We start from the raw sequence: 22,500 nt of genomic DNA, 5'->3' as shown, positions 1-22,500 counted from the left end.
AAATTAAACATTAAAAATTAAAAATTATACTTTATAAAGTTAAGAATTAAAAATTATAAATTATACATTTTATATATGAATTAGTATACATATATCTAAATTATAAAGTCAAGTATATAATGTCAAATACAAAATATAAGATATAAAATATACATCAGAATAAAAATGTGATTAAATGTTAAAAGTAAGATAAAATACATATCCTTCTTTGATGGATCCAAGATGCCTTTCAAAATGGCTATTAAAGGAAGTCAAGATAGCAGAGCAATACAGGAATTTATGTGTGATTAGTACTAAGGGGAGTAATGCCACTATGCATAGATTAATTTAAATTATCTTCTATTATTATCTCCAATCTAACTATGTTGAGGTATGATTATATAATTTGTTAGAATTTTTAGTAATATTTAATTAATTGATTTATTTAATTATTTATATAATCTGTTCAAGTACTGTAGAAATCAAAAGTTTGTGGTTATTAGATTCTAGGGGGTGGAGTTCAGTATTTCATTTTATTAAAGGTAAAATTACTTTTGTGTCCACATTTGATTCCTCATTCATCGTATGTGTTTAGTAATTTATCTCTAGGCTGTAGCAGTTTCATAAATTCAGAGTGGTTGGTGTTAGGAAGGGCATCCAGCTGTAGAAACTTTGTCAGATCAGACTGAGCCTGGTACAGCCTTCTGGCTCACCAGTCCTCAGTCAAACCATCCAACCCGTGCCAGCATGGAAAACGGATGTTAAACGATGATGATGATGATGTTTCATAAGGTATAAAATAAGATACATAGTAATCACATATACAAAAATTCGCATACTTCCCTTGTACACACACATATACTCACAAGGAGATAAAAACGTTGATTTTTATTTTTTTATGCCTTACTTCCTTATTTATCTATTACCCCTTCCTTTCTCTCATTGCTATTACTTTCTCTCAATCCCCCTCAGTCAGGGCTATTACTCTTACTACTTCTCCTTCAGTGAAATACTATTTTAACTCTTCCTCTGCATCTGGCGTGATTCTGTAGAAATATATGTAAATACAAAAATATAAAGACAATACGCTCATTATTATATTAGGAGATAAATAATTAATTATAGTAATAATAATAACTCGTAGATCCCGTGAATATTTCACATAATTAATAGTCGACTTAACAGCTTATATCTGAAAACTTTATCCAAAACATCTGAAAGCGTAGCCTGTGTTTTGTCTGTATCAAAAGACAGTCGCTCGTTTGCTAATCATTGAAAAGTGAAGGAAATTGGAAAACGATGATTACTAAATGCACTTTATACATACACTTCTATATACTTTATGCACAACTTCATAGACAAGATACACAGCACTTGCCCTCTTTTTCTATCACTCTTTGTCTTACCTCTTTTTCGCACTCCATTTTCTTTCATGCTTTGCCTTTCCCATCAACTAATCACATGAAAGCATCTCAGACAGGCAAAGAAACAGAGAGAAAGAACTACGTTCAAAAATAAAATATTACATATTTCACTCACCACCACCTCTACCTCCCCTCCCAATGCTATCCATCCTCTCCCCATCCCAAGATAGTTGCTTTTATTTGCCAAAGAAATACATACACTGTATATTCATTCTTCACTCATTTATTACTGTTCTTACTCTAACTCATGTCCATCGTCCAGAAAACTTTTGTCACACATCTGTGACCTCTTCAGCAACACTTACTGTATTTGTGTGTGCTCTTACTCCGCTTATTCCATTCTATTCTTCTATGATGTGTCACGTCATAGAAGAACAGAATGGAATAAGCGGAAGAAGAGCAAACACGAATGCAGAAAGTGTTGAAGAGGCCACAGATGTGTGACAAAAGGTTTCTAGACAATGGATGTGAATTACAATAAGAAGAGTAATCAACAAGTGAAGAATAAATATATAGAGCATGTGTCTATATGGCCAAAAAATGAAAATAATGACCTCCCAAAATACAATATAATAATAATAATAATAATTAAATATTATGATTTCTTCTTGTAAGCTCGTTTAACTGTGGCTTACATACATTACTCTTTACTCTCTCTTTTACTTGTTTCAGTCATTTGACTGCGGCCATGCTGGAGCACCGCCTTTAGTTGAGCAACTCGACCCCGGGACTTATTCTTTTTGTAACCCCAGTACTTATTCTATCGGTCTCTTTTTGCCGAACCGCTAAGTGACAGGGACGTAAACACACCAGCAATGCTAGGGGAACACACTAGCAATGCTAGGGGAACAAACACAGACACACAAACACACACACATACATATATATATACATATATACGCCAGGTTTCTTTCAGTTTCCGTCTACCAAATCCACTCACAAGGCATTGGTCAGCCCGGGGCTATAGCAGAAGACACTTGCCCAAGATGCCACGCAGTGGGACTGAACCAGGAACCATGTGGTTGGTAAGCAAGCTACTTACCACAGAGCCACTCCTGCGCCTATCCACATTATCCATATCTTTCTTATTATTGTTATTAAATTCATCATACATTTATCTAAATGTCTGTCACAAAAGGCAATGAATGGCAAGAAAAATCATCATATCTTTAGCAGCCATTTATGGAAAATTTGCCCGTGATAGGTGAAAACAAAAAACGTATTTGAAATGAACATAAGAAAATAGTTCCGAATCACCAAATCACCTATAAGTAAATAATCAGCATTTATTTCATTTAAAATTGCAGGGTTGTGTAATCATAGATATATATAATTGTGTGTGTGTATCATCATCATCATCATCATCATTTAGCATCCGCTTTCCATGCTAGCATGGGTTGGACGGTTCAACTGGGGTCTGTGAAGCTGGAAGGCTTCGTCAGGCCCAGTCAGATCTGACAGTGTTTCTACGGCTGGATGCCCTTCTTAGCCAACCACTCCGTGAGTGTAGTGGGTGCTTTTTACGTGCCACCCGCACGTATGTATGTATATATATGTGTGTGTGTGTGTGTGTGTGTTTTTGTGTGTGTGTGTATACATATATTGGGTTGTCCGGAAAGTTCATGCCGATTTTTAAAAGAAACAAAAAGGTCAATAAATACTTGCCATTACATTTTTATATCAACCAAATATGAACCATTTCGTTGCACAATGCATCTCCATCTTTCCTTTAACTTGAAAATACCCTCTTCCCAGAATTGAGATGGTTTTATGGCAAAGAATTCATCAAGGTATCTTTTTACATCATCCAAAGAATTGAAATTTTTACCATTAAGACTATTCTGCAGAGACCTGAATAAGTGGAAATACAAAGGAGCAATATATGGTAAATATGGAGGGTGGGGTAACACATCCCAGCTGAGCTGCAGCAATTTTTGTCTGGTTCCCAAAGCATCAAGTGCTGAAAATGAACTTTCTTATCTTCTATTTTAAAGAATTAATACTTGACTGCATGGCTTATTTCTGAAAATTTTAGGATCTTTTCCCTTTCAGCGGCAGATTGAGAAATTTATTTTTTGTAACTAAACACTTTCAAACTTCAGACACTGGTAGAATGTGTCATATAAAACATCTTTTATTCTTCGTGTTGTTGAGAATAGTTTCTATTTTCAAAGTTATTTTGTGTTAAAGTTGCTGTATTCTGGTAATTTCAACCAATCAGTGACTTGTATTCAGCTGAATAACATTACTGCCATTGTTTGTCAACCACAACTATCGATGGTGTATATTTCATTTGTCACTGTTATTTATGGCATCGTTCGTGCTTTTGTACTAGTTTTAGCTTTAAGGTTTTCGGGTTAGGGTTAAGGTTTTAGGATTATGGTTAGGGTTGGGATTTTAGGGTTAGAGTTACGGAAAAAATGGAAAATGAAGAAGTAGGAGGGGGGATGGGGGTGGGGGCAAAAAAGTCTTTCCGAAAATAGTAGCTGAAAAACAGGAAATAAAAAACTAAAAGAGCACATACAAATACAGGAAGTGTTGCTGAAGAGGTCACAGATTTGTAACGAAAAATTGGATGCAAGTTAGAATAAGAAGAGCAATAAACAGATGAGGAACAAATATACAGTGCATGTATCTATTTGGCCAAAAAATGAAAATAATGACCATCCCAAATGACAACAATATAATAATGATAATTAAATATTATGACTTGTTCTTGTAAGCTCACTTAACCGTGTAGCCTACATACATTATCCATATCTCTTATTATTGTTCTTAAATTCATCATACTTTTACCTAAAAGTCTGCCACAGAAGGCAATGAATGACAAGAAAAATCATCATATCTGTAGCTGCACAAGCAATCAGTGCCATATTGAATGAGATCTCGCTGGTAGCCTTTGCTATCTCCAAGACTGGAGTGAGATCTCACTTGCATCCATTCGCCATGCGCGAGATCACAACGAGGCTTGTGATGGCAAACTGGATATAAGGGCCCAACAAACAGATTCTGTCTCTTCTTCATCGCAAGTGCCTGCTGAACACGCACATATTTGCTGGCTGGGTCTCCAGGCTAGTCATATCTCCAGATGTAATGGATCTGCATCAATGGAGATACAATGAGATGGACACAGCTTGAGAGCGACACACATGTAAATAAAACTTTGTAAATAAAACTGGTGTTGTGAATTTGCATTTCTACTTGAGACTTACTCTCTCTCTTTTACTTGTTCAGTCATTCGACTGCGGCCATGCTGGAGCACCGCCTTTAGTCGAGCAAATCGACCCCGGGACTTATTCGTTGTAAGCCCAGTACTTATTCTATCGGTCTCTTTTGCCGAACCGCTAAGTGACGGGGACGTAAACACACCAGCATCGGTTGTCAGGCAATGATAGGGGGACAAACACAGACACACAACACACACACACACATACATATATATATATATACATATATACGACAGGCTTCTTTCAGTTTCCGTCTACCAAATCCACTCACAAGGCATTGGTCGGCCCGGGGCTATAGTAGAAGACACTTGCCCAAGATGCCACGCAGTGGGACTGAACCCGGAACCATGAGGTTGGTTAGCAAGCTACTTACCACGCGTGACTTTTTCAACTTACAAAAAAAAAAATTTATTGGTACAAGCACACACATACAATCAGTTTTTTTGGCATTTTTTTTTTTGTTTTCTTTCAGCAAAACAAGAGGTTTGGTGATGAAATTTTTTTTTGTCTGTGCATACAGTACATGATTCTATAAATTTTGCTCAGGAAAAACTTTTTTCTCACACACACATTTCCAGCAACACTTTTGTTGGTTTTTTGGTCTTTTCTTTTTCTCCTCTGACAGGAAAAAAAAGTTTACCTAATTTTCCTTCTTTCACTGGTGACATCACGCTTTGCTTCGCACAGTTGGAGGCATATTTTGCAGCACATGCAGACCTTCACAGCGGCAATTAAATCTTCTCTTTTATGGCATTCTTGCACCATTTGCTAATTTAGTCAGGGATCTCATCACCGATCCTCGTCCGGATGCGACTTACGAAGTAGTCAAATCCAAGGTTCTCTGACAGAACACTAAATCCACGGAGTCTAAGTTTAAGCAGCTAATGCGGGACAAGGAGCTAGGAGACAGGACACCATCTTATTTTTACGGCATCTACACAAGCTCAGTGACACGACTGAGGACAACTTGCTCTTACGGAAGCTTTTCTTCTCCCGGCTACCTCCCAATGTGCAAACCATTTTAGCCACAGTGGTTGATACCAACACTGTGGATCAACTAGCTACCATGGCTGATAAAACTCATAAGTTCTCTGTCCAGCCAGCAACTCACCATGTCTGCTCTTGTTCAGAGATTTCCTCCACTGCATCTTCCTCATCACATGATGATATTTTGGAGAAACTTGCTTCTTTAACATGCCAGATGGATGCACTTTGGGGAGAGCACTTCAACTCTTCGCACTGTCGCAGTCGAAGCCGGTCCCGTTCACGCTCAACCGATTCCTTTTCATCTAGTTCTGGTCTTAGTTGGTACCATTCCAGGTATCAGTATAACACCCGTAAATGCATTCAGCCTTGTTCTTCCCAGTTGTCAGGAAACGACCCGTGGAGGGCTTGAGCACACCAAGCACTTCCAGCCAATTATCCTCAAATTGTGCATTTTTTGTAAAGGACCACATGTCTAACAAGGCATTCATAGTTGACACAGGTTCTAGTTGCTCTATTTGGCCTTTGTGTCTCACTACAGACAAGCCAAAGCATTCAGAGATCACCAACACCTTGCACGCAGTCAATTAGTCTCTCATTGTGACTTACGGTCAAGTTTCCTTACATATTGACATCAATCTTCGCTGGGATTTTAGGTGGATTTTTTGTCATAGCTGATCTCCCATGTCCTATTCTGTGTGCGGATTTTTTGAACAATTTTAATCTATTGGTAGATGTCAGGTGACAGAGACTCATTGACAATAATAACATATGCAAACATTATGGACGGGCTAAATAAGGGAGAAACAAGTAGAATTATTATAAGAGAATAATAATTAAATATTAGAACTTCTTGCAAGCCCATTCAAATAAATGGCCCACATACATTATTCACATCATTTTTTATTATTGCTCTAGTCTTTTGTTCTTAATTTCATTATACTTTTACCTACAAGTCTGCCACAAAAAGCAACGAATGACCAGAAAAATCATATCTTTAGCAGCCATTTATGCAAAATCTGCATGTGATAGGCAAAGACTAAAAGCATATTTGAAATCAGGATTAAAAATTGTTCAGAATCACCTATAAGTAGACAATCATAATTTATTTCATTTAAAATTTATTTCATCAACATTGTGTAAATAATAGATGTATATAAATAACTCTGTGTGTATGTGCGTGTGTGTGTGAGAGAGTGTGTGTAAACATTTAAAATATTTTTCTAAGCACAAACAATGCAATTTATAAATTTTAATAACACAGGTTGATGGTTACATATAAGAAATCTGGGAACAGAGAGTGATGCAAGTTTCTTGAATATGCCTATAGAGAAAAGGAGGTGAAACATATATACATAAACATATATATATATATATATATATATATATATATATATATATGTATATCCATATATATATAGATAAATATATACACATACATAGAAACATGCACACATGTTTGTGTGTATCTGTGTGTGTGTTTGTGCATACATATGTATAGGCCACATGTATATCAGCCAGTATCCTTTCTCATTCTATAACGTTTTCATAAATATGCTGATTAAAATATACATGTGTATATACATGGTATTAATAATTAATTAGAATAATAATTCTATTTTCATGAATTTGTGTTGCAAGATTCCCCGTGTTATACCATGAGTTGCTGCAGATGGGGATGGTCATATTTTTTTGTTTTTTTGGCCAATAGATACGTGCACTCTATATTTGTTCTTCACCCATTTATTACTGTTCTTACTCTAACTCATGTCCATCAACCAGAAACCTTATGTCACACATCTGTGACCTCTTCAGTGACACTTTCCGTATTCGTGTGTGCTCTTCCTCTGCTTATTCCATTCTGTTCTTCTATGATGTGTCACATCATAAAAAAAAAACATTTAATGATGCTGCAAAGAGCATGTTGTTCAACCCATGCCAGCAAGGAAAGTGGACATTAAACAATGCTGATGATGATGTTAATGTTTTAAATAGGTTTTCTAAGCCAAAGCAATGCAGTTATAAATATCAATAATACAGGTTGATGATTAGTTCCCTTACCTGTATTGGACTGCTTTCAAATAACTATGGAGAAAAAGAGATGAGACATATATAGTATATATAGTGTATCATTCAACTACAGCAGTAGCTGAATAATATTCTTAAGGACGCAATTTACTCACACGCAGCACCTTTCAGAGCTTGTCGCTAATTCAGTTCTTAACTAAATGGAAAACCAGTAGAAAAAAATTGGTCCAGTAGAACAATGTTTACAATAAAATTTGGAGTGACATTATAGGAGACTAAGTAACACCACCAGTCAAGTTTAGATCTAAATAAAGAAAAAAATATATTCATCTTAGCTTCAATGCTAAAAAAGTTGGGAGGTAAAATATGAAAATTAATATAAGTAAGGCATAAAATTGGATTTAAGCATAAATAACTTTTTTGTTTTAAAAACAAGCTATATTTTAATCAACCCAAAAATGCTGAAATTTTTCTAGAGAATGAAATTGCCTGAAAATTCACAGATACTATTATTTTGACCTAAATAACAATTGAAAAAAAATTTCATTGAAATGTGTTTGACACCGACTGCATACACATTAATAACATCTTCCATACTGTGATACAGATCATACAGAAATCACAATTTGTATCAAGTATTTGTTTCACACCCTTTAAATTAAGTGCCAGTTGAAATGGACAATCAGTATGAATGGGTAAAGCTCAATTTGACAGAGCTCAATTCGAGGAATTTCATGGTATAAATCTCATGCAATTAAGTTCTAAAAGAAAATAGTTATGAGTGTTTGTTTCTCAAATTTCAGGGTGATAATATAATTCTATGACACAGTGAGGAATTTCATAGTTTTCATCTCATTAAATTAAACATTCTTTTTATTGCTTTTGTATATCAATTAAAAAATAAAATTTACACACTCATAAATCTTTCACATTCATAATTTCATTGACAATGTACGTTTGTATTTTAATCAGTTGCCTTTTAATTGCTCTAATTTTCACTTTTCATCTCTCTCTCTCTTCCTACTAGGCTTGTTAATATAAAGGTCATAGCACAATTTCTTCTGCAATTTATAAAACGTTTTTTTATCTTGAAAATATTCGTTATAGAATTATTTTGTTAATTAATTTTAATTAATATATTATTATTGTACTAACTAATTATGTACTAGAATTATTTTTTATAAACTATTTTCAACTTTCTAATTATTAATTAATAATTAAAAAAAATATTTTAATTGAATTATTCTTTATTTTTAAAGGAAGTAACAAGCAATAACAAATAAATGTAATAACGTGTAATAAAACTTTTAGTTTTAATGAATGCTAATATTTTCTAAATCTAAATTTGTCATTTGAACTTCTAACCCATGCTGGCATGGAAAACGGACATTAAACGATGATGATGATGATGATCCTTACCTGCAATATTTTAAGCAAAATCTTCTTGTTCTGTACTTTACCAAATGTAATAACTAGTCCTGAACTTTTCCAAATGTAATAATAGATCCTGTAATTTTCCAGGTTTATAAGCTTAAGAATACCATTTCTATTCCTCATATTTTTCCGTGTAATATATAGAGTTAGGTTGAGATATACATATATATACATACATGCATACATACAAGCATGAAGATATGTATATGTATGTGTGTGTGTGTGTGTGTGTGTGTGTGTGTGTGTGTGTGTATGTATGTATGTATGTATGTATGTATGTATGTATAGGCCACATGTGTACAAGCTAGTTAGTCAGTCTCACTGCACAGTGTTTATACAAACATGCTGTGTAAAATGTATATGTTGAGAATTAATTATTGTAATAATTATAACTAACAGGTGCTGTGAACATTTCACAAAATCAATAGACGACTTAATGGTTTATTTCTGAAAACTTTATCCAAAAACTCTGAAAGCATAGCCTGGGTTGTGTTTGTATCAAAAGATGGTAAACATTCATTTTAGAAATATATTCTTTATTCTTATTCCTGAAGCCTTACTTCCTTACTTATGGACTGGAAATTTCTTAACATTTTACTTCATAACTCTTTTTCTATTAATTTTCGTTCAATGCAACTAGCGATTCTTAATTCCTTGTGCATTTTTCTATCATTTAAGACTAAGAAAAGTATACTTTTAATTTAAAATTGAAAAATTTATGTTAACTGAAGATGTATATCTACCTACTGCCCACTCCTTGAGGTCGGAGATATTTATATTTTAACTTTTTTCTACTGAACCAAGGCTCAAACTATTTATGCCAAACTATAGCTGAGGAGGTGTCCTCTTTAAAACTATTAACAGTTTGCAATTTAGTTGGGAACTGAAATAGTGGTGAAGCTTGGAAGCTGCTCTGATTGATGAAATGGTGGACTTGAGAATATATTCAGCTAGTACCGTGGTCGAATGATATTAGAACTTCATTTCTTATTATTGATCTCGTCTTTTGTTCTTAATTTCATCATACTTTTACCTAGAAGTCTGCTACAAAAGGCAACAAATGACCAGTAAAATCATATCTTTACCAAACATTTATGAAAAATCTGTATGTGATAGGCAAAGATTAAAACCATTATTGAAATCAGTATGAAAAATGGTTCAGAATCACCTATAAGTAGACATTCATACTTTATTTCATTTAAAATGTCAGACTTGTGTAATCACAGATGTTTATAAATAACTGTGTTTGTATGTGTGTCTGTAAATGTTTTAAATATTTTTTCTAAGTGAAAACAATGCAATTAATAAATATTAATAACACAGGTCGATGGCTACTTACCTGGAATATTCCTGCCTGAGTGTCATCAGTGTTTCTCATGCATACCTATGGAGAAAAGGAAGTGATATATACATATATATATATATAGTGTATATATAGATAAATATATACTCATACATAGAGACATGCACACACATGTGTGTGTTTGTGCATTCATATGTATAGGCCACATGTATATCAGCCAGTATCTTTTCTCTTTGTATAATGTTTAAAAAGAAATATGTTGATGAAAATATACGTGTGTATTAATATGGCATTAATAATTAATTAGAATACTAATGTCTACATTTATGAATTTGTGTTGCAAGATTCCTTGTGTGAAACCGTGTGTTGAAAGATATTGCTGTACATGGGGATGGTCATATTTTTTCGTTTTTTGCCAAATAGATACGTGCACTATATATTCGTTCTTCACCCATTTATTACTGTTCTTACTCTAACTCATGTCCATCATCCAGAAACCTTTTGTCACACATCTGTGACCTCTTCAGCAACACTTACTGTATTTGTGTGTGCTCTGCTTATTCCATTCTAAGACCTCTTCAGTGACACTTTCCGTATTCATGTGTGCTCTTGCTCTGCTTATTCCATTCTGTTCTTCTATCGTGGGTCACATATGATGGGTCAAATCATAGAAGAACAGAATGGAATAAGCAGAACAAGAGCACACACAAATATGGAAAGTGTTGCTGAAGAGGTTAGTTACAGATGTATGATGAAAGGTTTCTGGACGTTGGATGTTAGTTAGAATAGCAAGAGTAATAAACAAGTGAAGAGCAAATATATAGTGCATGTCTATTTGGCATGAAAATGAAAAAAAGATGACCATCCCAAAATACAACAGTACAATAATAATAATTGAATACTATGACTTGTTCTTGTAAGCTCACTTAACTGTGTAGCCTACATACATTATCCACATCTTTTTTATTATTGTTCTTAAATTCATCATACTTTTACCTAAAGGTCTGCCACAGAAGGCAATGAATGACAAGAAAAATCATCATATCTTTAGCAGCCATTTATGGAAAATCTGCCTGTGATAGGTGAAAACTAAAGACATACTTGAAATTAGCATAAAAATAGTTCCGAATCACGGAATCACATATAAGTAAACAATCAGCACTTATTTGATTTAGAAGTACAGACTTGTATAATCATAGATATAATTCTGACCATCGTCCCTTAATTCCGACCGACCTGTTCCATGTGCGCCCACCCAAACCCACCCCCACCACAGAATTTTCCAATCTTCTGTGTTGTGAGGACTGGAAACTTGTGTTTCAAATTGTAAGACAGTGTGTGAGAGAAAATTGTGATGTCATTGGAGAGAAATGTGTCCACATGGACGATGGCTCACTTGCATTCAATGATGCTGCAAAAAAGAGACTGGGAGATGCCACTATGAAATGAAGAGAATGAGTGGGAGAAAGAGAGTCAGCGAAATGTTGACCCAACATAAGGAACAGCTATTCGTATTCACAGTATGTTGGTAAATAAAGCAATTAAGGGTACGAAAATGGGGAAACCCCCCAGCCCATCAGGAATCACTCCTGAGATGCTTACAATATCTGGTGGCATAGGCTACAGTCTAGTCATCAATATAGTCAACCAGGTGATACACAAAGGAGTCACACCAATGACTGCTATAGCAGCAACCTAGTCAACTGTTACAAAGGTAAAGATGACACATTAGATAGAAATAATCACAGAGTTATCAGATGATGAAATTCATTGAGAGGGTCACAGCCCAACTAATTAAGGAGAGAGTTAGTTTAGATGAATGCAGTTTGGGTTTGTGCCAGGGAGAAGCAGCACTGATGCTATATTTCTGGTAAGATAGTTGCAGGAGAAATTCTGAGCCAAAGATAAACCTCTGTACATGGCTTTTGTTGAAATGGAGAAAGCCTTTGACAGGGTCCTCCAATCTCTTATCTGGTGGTCACTGCGGAAACTAGGGATAGGCGATTGATTGGTAAGAGCTGTATAATTCAAGCACAGGGATGCTGTCAGTAAGGTGAAAGTTGTCAATGAGTATAGTAAAGAATTCTGGGTACAAGGATCAGTCCTAAACCCCATCTTATTCATCATAGTCCTCCAGGCAATAATAGAGGAATTCAAGACAGGCTGCCCTGCCTCTATGCTGATTATCTTGCTCTAAACTCTGAGTCACTACCAGAACTAAAGAAGACGTTTCAAGTGTGGAAGCAAGGTCTAGAATCAAAAGGATCTAGCAAAAACCAATGTCTTAGTAAGTAGGAAGGCAAACAAATCACAAATCCCTTCAGGTAGATGGCCCTGCTGTAGAAAAGGTATAGGTAGAAACGCCATAAGATATACCTGGTATAAGCTATGGACACATGTAAGCCGCAGCAATATCAAAGGAAGGTTAAATGGGAAGATAGTTTTTGTGTGTGACAGATGCACAGGTGCAATAAACACCGAAGAAGTACAGAAAACTCCCTTCATATGCAAGGAGAAAAACTAGAAGTAGTTGATAGCTTCCATTACCTAGGTGACCAAGTCAGAAGCAGGGATGGATACTCTGAGAGTGTAGCTGCTAGAATAAGAATAGCCTGACCAAAGTTCAGTGAGTTCCTACATCTGCTGGTAACAAAGGGCCTCTTCCTCAGAGTGGAATTTAGATTGTATAATGCCTGTGCACAAACAGCCATGCTACATAGCAGTCAAACATGAGCTGAGACTACTGCAGACATGCATAGGCTTGAAAGAAATGAAGCTACTATGCTCCACTGGATATGTAATGTGAGTGTGCATACACAACCAAGTGCAAGCACCCTGAGAGAAAGGTTGGACTTAAGAAGCATCAAACGTAGTGTGCAAGAGAGATGGCTGCACTGGTATAGTCATGTGCTGCATATGAATGAGGATAGCTTTGTGACATGTCACACCCTAACCTGTGGAAGATGTAGACCGAGCAAGACATGGCATGAGCTGGTGAAGCATGACCATCGAATGTTGGGCCTCACGGAGGTAATGACAAGTGACTAAGACCTTTGGAGAATGAGGCTTTGCATTCATCCCGCTTCCACCCACGTGAGTTATAGAGTAAAAAAATTCCTACAGAGAGAACTGTAGTTGAAAAACAGGGATAGAGAATTATATTATCAATAATAAAAGGGTAAAATCAATTAATTATTAATTAATTTTACCAAGTAGTGTTCAGTATGTAAGAGGACCATTTAAGGTATATTTAAAACATTCCCTCTCTCTCTTTCGGAGAGGCACTGAGCAGCTATACGCACACATACACACACGGCAGTAACTTCCACCTACCGAATTCAATCACAAAGCTTCGGTTGGCTCGGGGCTATAGTAGAAGACACCTACCCAAAGTGCCACAAAACATTACGTTATATAATTAGGGTTCAGTAAAATAATTTACTTCACCACACACTGAACTCTTATTATTGATAATATAATTCTCTCTCCCTGTTTTTCAACTACAGTTCTCTCTATAGGAATTTGTTTACTCTATAACTCACGTGGGTGGAAGCGGGATGAATGCAAAGCCTCATTCGTACTTTAGTGCTCTCAAATCCAAATCTAAGAAATCTTTGAGCTGACGAAGGAAATGTTGATCTTTAAATTCAACTAATCTAGAAACGTACGTTCTTAAGTAATATTAATGTACATGTGATCTTTTGTTATTTTTCCCTCCATACCTGCGTGAATTATTTTTGAGTATACATTGTCTGGGAGATTGTTCTTATAGTAGAAGAAATAGCTAAGATTTTTTGGCTGCTATTTCTAAAAGTTCAGTGTGTGGTAAAGTAAATTATTTTACTGAACCCTAATTATATAACATAACGTAATGTGTATATATATATATATATATATATATATATATATATTATATATATATATATATATAATATATATATATATATATATATATATATATATATACAGAGAGAGAGAGTGATAGAGAGATAGCTAGAGATATACACACATATATATATATATACTCCAGGCGTAGGAGTGGCTGTGTGGTAAGTAGCTTGCTTAACAACCACATGGTTCTGGGTTCAGTCCCACTGCGTGGCACCTTGGGCAAATGTCTTCTACTATAGCCATGGGCCGACCAAAGCCTTGTGTGTGGATTTGGTAGGCAGAAACTGAAAGAAGCCCGTCGTATATATGTATATATATATATGTGTATGTTTGTGTGTTGTGTTTGTTCCCCCACCCAACATCGCTTGACAACTGATGCTGGTGTGTTTACGTCTCCGAAACTTAGCGGTTCGGCAAAAGAGACCGATAGAATAAGTACTAGGCTTACGAAGAATAAGTCCTGGGGTCGATTTCCTCGAATAAAGCCGGTGCTCCAGCATGGCCACAGTCAAATGACTGAAACAAGTAAATGAGTAAATGAATATATAGAGTTTCGGATGCCGGGGTTGAAGCATGCTCTGGCATATCATCAGTTATTAAGACAAAAACGCTATGTGAAAAAAAAAAATGATGAATAAAGGGAAGTTACTCCAATAGGCATAGTGAAAGTAAAACTTCGTTCATTGAATCTGCATATGTACACCTATATACATACACATACGCACACACATACACACCTATATGTGCCCATGCACGCATCATTATGTTCATGTACACATCTCTATATGCACATGCACATACATATGCAGATACACAAAACCACACATGTATACATATGTACAAATATACACACATACGTATAAATGCGTAGTCAAAATCATCCTCGCATATATATATAGACGTTTATACAAATAAAAACACATACACAAAACATAAACCATAAACACATTCACATTCGCCACAAAATCTTGAATATACCTATGAGTTATGTATGTATAGGGCTATGTATATAGATATGTACACAAATACACCCTCCTGTCTGTCAAACACACCTACACCTGCAGATATACAAGCATATATACATACATATTTGTATGAAAGGAGACAAGTACAACAGCAGGTCCCGTGAATATTTCACAGAATCAATAGTTGACTTAATGGCTTATTTCTGAAAGCTTTATCCCAAAACTCTGAATGTATATACACCTTGTAAGGGTAATTTAACCCAATATTTCTGCATTTGAAAAAATATCTTATTTGTATCATAGAATACATATTTTCGGTGCTTCTAACAAAAGAACTAATATTTCTTTACATTTATATGCACATGGTTGTTTCATAGAGCTAAAGTGTTTAGCATCTAAATTCAGTGGTGAATTCATTAGCAGGCAGTTTAGCTTCATGGTAAAACAATCAGCTGGAGTCTTTGAGGGATGTGGGTTTGAGTACCATGGCTGGTTGTTGGCAATTTTTTCTGTGTTGTGAGGGTAATATACACAGTATTTCTGTTGTTCTAACAGCAACTCTGCATTTGAAAAAATATTATCTTCTTATTTGCATAACACACACACACACATATATGTATATATGGCTAGGTATTGCCAAGGAATGAGTAGAGGACAATAAAACATTCGGACAGATAGACGATACAAAGAGGCAGATGAGAGAAACAACAATTAGAAAGACAGGCAAAAAAGATGGGTCATTCGTGGCCTTCTTTCTTCAGTCAAGTACCAGAAGTCACAACGATTTTGGGCAGTTACACTTGAGATGATTTGATCTGGTTGCCCCCAAAAAAGTCTAAACTAAGAGCATTAGATCCCTTTGTAAAAAAGCTAGCAAACATGTACAGCAACAAAAGACGGAGAATATGGTTCACAAAAAGACAAAAAACTGAAAACATGGTACACAATTACGAATACAAACAGCAAGAAAATAACAACAGGTGTCTTTCAACTGAGAACAAATCCAAATGAGCTGGCGTGTATGAAGTGAAAGCCTAAAGGCAGGAACATAGGAGATGGACATAAGGGGTGTTGGTGGTCAGCAATCAGGCCAAAAAGGAAAGATTGTGGCTGGCTGGACACCAGTCACAGGTGCCAGTAAGGCAATGCTGGTAACAATCACACTGGAAGGCAGTGGGATTGAAGAATTAGAAAAAAAAATCAAAGAGAAAGGTACAGGGGAGATAAATGAGTGGGAAATAGTGGGAGTTAAAGAAAGAGAGGGCCAAGAAATATGAAAAAGAGGAGAAAAAGAAAAAAAGAAAGTAAGAGGGGGACTAAAAGACAGAGTAAGAGTTGTACAAAATTTAGATACATACATATTTTAAGGTGAGCACAAGTATGTACGTATGCCAGACTAAACTCTTTTTCCTTTCCCTTTTGTCTGCTTTTTCCAATACAACCTACTTGCACCGTCCCCTCTGTTACTCTACCCGCTACCATCTTCTCATAACGACAAATCTCTTCCTCACATCATACTTCAATTTCTCTCCCTATTCCACATGAAGTCATTACTCTCCCTTTGTTTAACTCTCCCTTACAAAATAACCACCCTTGTGGTAGTGCTACACAAAAGTACTGAGTGCATTCTGTACAGAGAAGGTCCATGGCCAAGTGGTGAGTGTGTTACACACACAATTGTAAGATTGTGGTTTCATTTTCCAAACCATGCATATGTTGCATTCTTGAGCAAAACACTTCATTTCATGCTGCTCCACACCACTTAGCTCCAGCTATAGTTGGTAAGTTAACCATGCAACAGACCAGCATCCCATACAGGGATGAACTGTGTTGTGATGTTAGACACCTATATGCCAAAGAAACTGGGTTAAGATCTGACCTTAGAAATTCAAGGGTTCTTAACAGACCTATGTTCTGTATAGTTGTCAAATGAAGCAGTGAGAATGCAGGGTTAAGCAGGTTCACTTGCCTTGTCAAGGGTACAGCAACCTTTACAGTGATGGTACCTGGAAACAATGTGCTCATTAAAGTGTTTTATGTTAGGAGGTATGAGTTTCTCAGAGCTGTTCCAGTCAGTCAACCCATTCAATGCATGCCAGCAGAGAAAGTAGACATATGAGGATGATGATGATAATATATATTGACTCACCTTAACACTGTCTCTTGCAGCTTCAAGTAACGGCTTAACCAGATTTATATAGTTCATAATAATGGCCAGACATAGTGGACTATGACCTTCATCATTTTGTATATTGACATTAGCCCCATAGTTCAGCATTAAGCTCATCACCTCAAGATGGTTGCTGAAAGTTACAGAAATTGTAAAAATATATAAGTCAAAGACAATGAGATTAAATATAGATTTACAGGATTCTATAGTGTGTGTGAGTGTATATATATATATATATATATATATATGCACATATACACATATATATATATAGGTGCAGGTGTGGCTATGTGGTAAGAAGCTTGCTGACCAACTACACGGTTCTGGGTTTAGTTTCACTATGTAACACTTTGGGCAAGTGTCTTCTACTATAGTCTCAAGCTGACCGAAGCCTTGTGAGTGGATTTGGTAGACAGAAACGGAAAGAAGAGTGTGTGTGTGTGTGTCTGTGTTTTTTCCCCCATTACCATTTGTTCAACTAAAACCCTTCAAAGTAGAGCTCCAGCATGACCAGAGCCAAATGACTGAGACAAGTAAAAGAATAAAACTATATAGTTAGTTAGTTCTACTTTTGCACTGGTGTTGTTAAGACGTTGCTTTGCCGCAGTCTTGCACTGAAGAACTGAGAAGGCGTGACTATAAGGTAAGACATTTGTTTTTTGGGATTCAGTAGAGGTTTGTTCATTTTTCTTTAACAAGAAATCCCCACTGGATTCCAAGGCATTTGTCTGCCTATAGTTGCGCTAAGTGTCTCACTTAGATGTGAGAAGAGTGCTGTTTTGAGGACGTATCCCGCCTCCAAAAATTGTGAAGTTTTGAATTTTTTGAATTTTTACCAGTTTGTGGTGGATTTTTTTGAAATTCTGTTCCTGCTGCTGTGTCCCTGTTCACTTTTGGAGTACCTTTGGAGTACCTTTTGGCCAGGAGTACCGGTTGGCCGGAATTGTGTGTTTCCATGTTTTGAACAGTCTTCCTTCTTTCATTTTCTCTTCTTTGTCTTTCTGCTCTTTTTGTCTTCCTTCAAAGTGTTTTTTGACTTTGTTTGGACTTTTGTTGTTTTGAACTGTTTCCTGAACTTTTTCTTCAAAGCATGGCAAAGAAATTGAACACTGCGTAAGAGTGGGAAATCATCCCACCCAAGCAATGACTAAAAAACTTAGAGGAAAGAATGGTGGTGTTGAGGACATTCTAAGTCACTCAACACCATCGCTGTCTTTCTAGGTCTACCTCTTCCACAGGATCCCTCCATAGTTAGAAATCAGCACTTCTTTACACGACTATCCCCGTCCATATGCATCACATGACCATACCAGTGCAATCTTCTCTCCTGCACATCTGATGCCTCTTATGCCCAATTTTTCCCTCAAGATGCTTACACTCTGTCATATGTGCTTACTGACATTGCATATCCAGCAAAACATATTAGCTTCATTTCTTTCAAGCTTTCATATGTCTTCTGCAGTCACAGCCCATGTTTCATGTAATAGTTTTACTGAAAACATATTAGTTTGTGTATTCATGTGGTGGGTTTGAGAGAGAGGAAAAAAATCACATTTTAATTCAAGTTTTCTGTGTGAAAAAAGTCTCAGTGATTAAATTTTTGCATAAGAGATTTATTTTATAATAGAAGAAAAATTACATTTAACTGACTGAGATCAGGTTTGTGCTGTCATTCAGCTCATCATAGCTTTAGGTGATTCTTTCATTAAAAGTAAGGGACATGTGTTAATCTATTTGGAATTAAATGTATAAATAGGCATGTTGCTTATGACATTTCCAAAACAAGGGACATAACTTTTGATTAGTATGTGCGTGTGAGCTTTTCATTGTCAACGGACTTATAATAAGGGTATGTGTTGGTTAACATTTTCAGAAAATATTTTGCTACTGCAAACTGCAGTGAAAATTCTTTACTACAGATTAGATATGTCCCAAGCATATTTGACTGATCTAAATGTGTGTTTTATTTTCCACCCATGCATGTATGTTGCCACAAAGTACCTGGTGAACAAGAAAAACAGTGACGTTCTTGTAATCCCAAGGTGCAACCATATGTGTAGGCTATGTAAATGTTTCTGTAGAAGACATCACACATGTGATTAGCAGCTGTCCTAAAATGTTGTCACAGTGCTACCCCCCTATGTGACACTATGTTATTGCTCAAACAATATACTATGCCATCCACAAAAAAGACTGTCCTGAAATAAACTTTAAAAATCCCTCTGTTATGGAGTATATTCATAAACACCAATTCAAGGAATACTAGTGGAATATTCCCATCAAACAGCTGTCAAATATAAACATAACAGGCTGTACATTGTTGTTTGGGACAGAGGGGTAAAGGTAAGTACCATCATAGAGGTCAGCTGCCCTGCAGATATAAATATCTCTTTGAAAATCAAAGAAAAAGAGTATATATATGGACAACTGCTTCGAAACCCCCAGCTTCTATATCCAGACTATGAATTCATATTCATACCAATAATAATTGGAGCACTAGGTTTTGTTAGTAAATGCTTATAGGAGAATCTAGATAAACTGGGATTTTCAGAAAGGGAAATCAACCAGCTAATTCGTACATTACAGGTGCAATCTGTGAGTGGAACAATAAAAATATGCAAGACTTCTCTCAAGTTCCAAATGTGAATTTGTCTGTGTTAACTACATCCCAGAGATGGAACCTTGTATCTTTGTTAGAAACTGGCTCCCTCCTAGTGGAAGGTTTATATTAATTAAAAAATAGAAGAGACAATATATGAGTGGCCAAATGAGGGAAAAGGGCACTCAACACATTTAGTGAGAGTTACATGTATTATTTGATTCAGTTTTCATGCTAGCTCAAGTTTTGCAGGCCTCTCAGTGAGCCCCTCTCCTTCAGGTTAGGCGTTAGGAAGTGCATCCAGCTGCAGAAGCCATACCAAAGCTGACAGTAGGGCTTGGCACACTCCTCTGGCTTGCCAGTTCCTGTCAAACCATTTGACTAGTGCTAGCATGGAAAATGATAATGGTGATAATGATGATGAATGCCTGTATTGATGTGTCCTGTTGAATATATATTACCATATCATATTCCTACTATGTCATCTTTGCATATTTAATCTTTCTTTCATTCAAGCCAATTTTGAAACAACATAGATCTGGAGATCTTAAATACTTCTAAACTTACCCAAGCACAGTATAATGTAACGGTGTAAAGCCTTTTTTATCAGATGCATTTACATTGCATTGATCATTGTTTTCTATCAGCAATTTCACTGTAGCTATGTCACCCAGCCGACAAGCAATAGACAGGTAACTTAGACCACATACACTGTTTCGAAGAATCTGCAGAGATTAAAGTGAAAGCATGTCAAAATTGCTAAATATGAGAGGGTGTGAGATAATGAGGAAAAATATTAAAAGAAAGATCAGAACAGTAGGAGATAAATTAGATGCAAAGGGAAGGTATACAACAAAGAGAAAGAGAGTCGGGGAAAGCTTCTTTATAGAAAATGAAGCAGCTGAACTTGTGAAAATTATAACTTCATAATGATCTGATCTTTCAAAAAGGTTAGTGAAGCTATTTATTTAATTATGAAACTGATAATTAATGAGTATTCATAGCTTCTCTTAAAATCAATGTAAGTAGGATAGTACAATTCAAGCAGACAATTTAGTTACAATTTAATTTTTTTTGTTATGAACACACACTCATTTGCAGTGAGTTCTTCAACAATGAAATACAACTGTGATTTCTATATTGAAACTGGAATCGGCCAGAATGTATTAAGAATGAATATATGTCTTATCATTCTGTTTCTTGTTCTTCACTGCGCATATTGTGATTTATTATCACTTGGTAGATATCAGCATGTATCAGCAATTAGTTTGTTAGCTGAAATTATAGACAAGAGCCACAATTCATTTGTCCAGCATAGCTTTGCCTAAGGAGATATTTAGGATGGCAGAATGCACTTTCAGGATAGCAAAAAATGTAATAAATCTGAGGGAGCTGGGTCCAAACTGTAAGCTGGATGTGGAATCAGTTCAATTCCCTCTAATTCCTAGAATTTATTCTAGCTTGTTCAAGTGGTGTGAGGTCCTGCATTGTCTTGTTGCAGGAAAGCTCACTGTCGTTTAACCAATGCTAGGTATTTCTATCATACAATGGCATACATCTGCTCCAGCTGTTTGGAGTATAGGTTAGTAACAATGGTTTGGCCATCTGGAACTCGTAGGGAATTATCCCTTTGTAAGTCCACTAGACAGAAAGCACCACTCTGTGTTCAAAATGCCCATGTTTGGTGGCAAGTTTCCTGATAGCTGTATAGGTCTATAAAGAAGAACCCATGTCAGCATGGACAATAGATGTCAAAAGATGAAAGATAGGGAATGAAGGACACTGCTTCAAATATGGTAAGATTCACTAACAACTATTTGTTTACAACTGTTGTCCAGATACAAACATGCACACATATATGCATACAAACCACAAACACACATACATATTGGGATGGGTGTCTTTCAGTTTCTGTCTACTAAATCCACTCACAAGGATTTGATTGCTCTAGGGCTATAGCAAAAAGACAATTGCCCAATGTTCCATGTGGTGGAAGTGAACCTGATCATAAAAATAAAATAATAAATAGATGCATTAGGGGAAAACAATAAAGGAGCAGCTTACCAAACGTGGATTTTGTGTAAAACATTGTTTAATCCATCTACTATCACCCTGAATAAGCTCATATAAAATATCATACTGAGTATAAGTATTACCTTCAATATCCCGACCTGGTAAGAGAAAGAAACAAAAATAAAGAGTTGAAAGAAACTGATAAAATGAGCTCAACAACAATATGTAAAAACTGTAATAGTTTTTACATTGTCCTAACATGAAACTACATAAACATTGAAAACTTCAGACTTTCTAAAGCAGCTCTTATTTGTAGTTGGATATTCTTCTTAATACTAAAAAAACAATTAACCAAAGTATTTTGCCTGTAAGTTAGGTGAGTTACTCTGCTTTCTACAGTCGGCCTGGTTACAATTAACTCTTGCATGGTGGAATACTCAGTATTGCTGATCAGAGCAATGGAGACATTGTATGTCTTGAGCT

At 35.8% G+C, this 22,500-nt stretch overlaps 1 protein-coding gene and 1 long non-coding RNA gene across 2 annotated transcripts in view; one reads left to right on the top strand and one right to left on the bottom strand.

Annotated features, from left to right (window-relative positions):
- The window catches only part of LOC115221755 (G patch domain-containing protein 1-like), a 147,953-nt gene that overhangs the window by 47,707 nt on the left and 77,746 nt on the right, over window positions 1-22,500 (top strand).
- Window positions 10,413-22,120, bottom strand: LOC118766990. The gene is made up of 3 exons (XR_005002910.1): window positions 22,069-22,120; window positions 17,385-17,538; window positions 10,413-10,460 (listed from the first exon to the last, which is right to left on the bottom strand). It is a non-coding gene; the product is annotated as an uncharacterized LOC118766990 (long non-coding RNA).

Source organism: Octopus sinensis, linkage group LG18, assembly GCF_006345805.1.
Source record: "Octopus sinensis linkage group LG18, ASM634580v1, whole genome shotgun sequence".
NCBI classification, from domain to species: domain Eukaryota; kingdom Metazoa; phylum Mollusca; class Cephalopoda; order Octopoda; family Octopodidae; genus Octopus; species Octopus sinensis.
The sequence above is the reverse complement of the archived record's forward strand: the minus strand, read 5'-3'. Positions and strand labels throughout refer to the sequence as shown.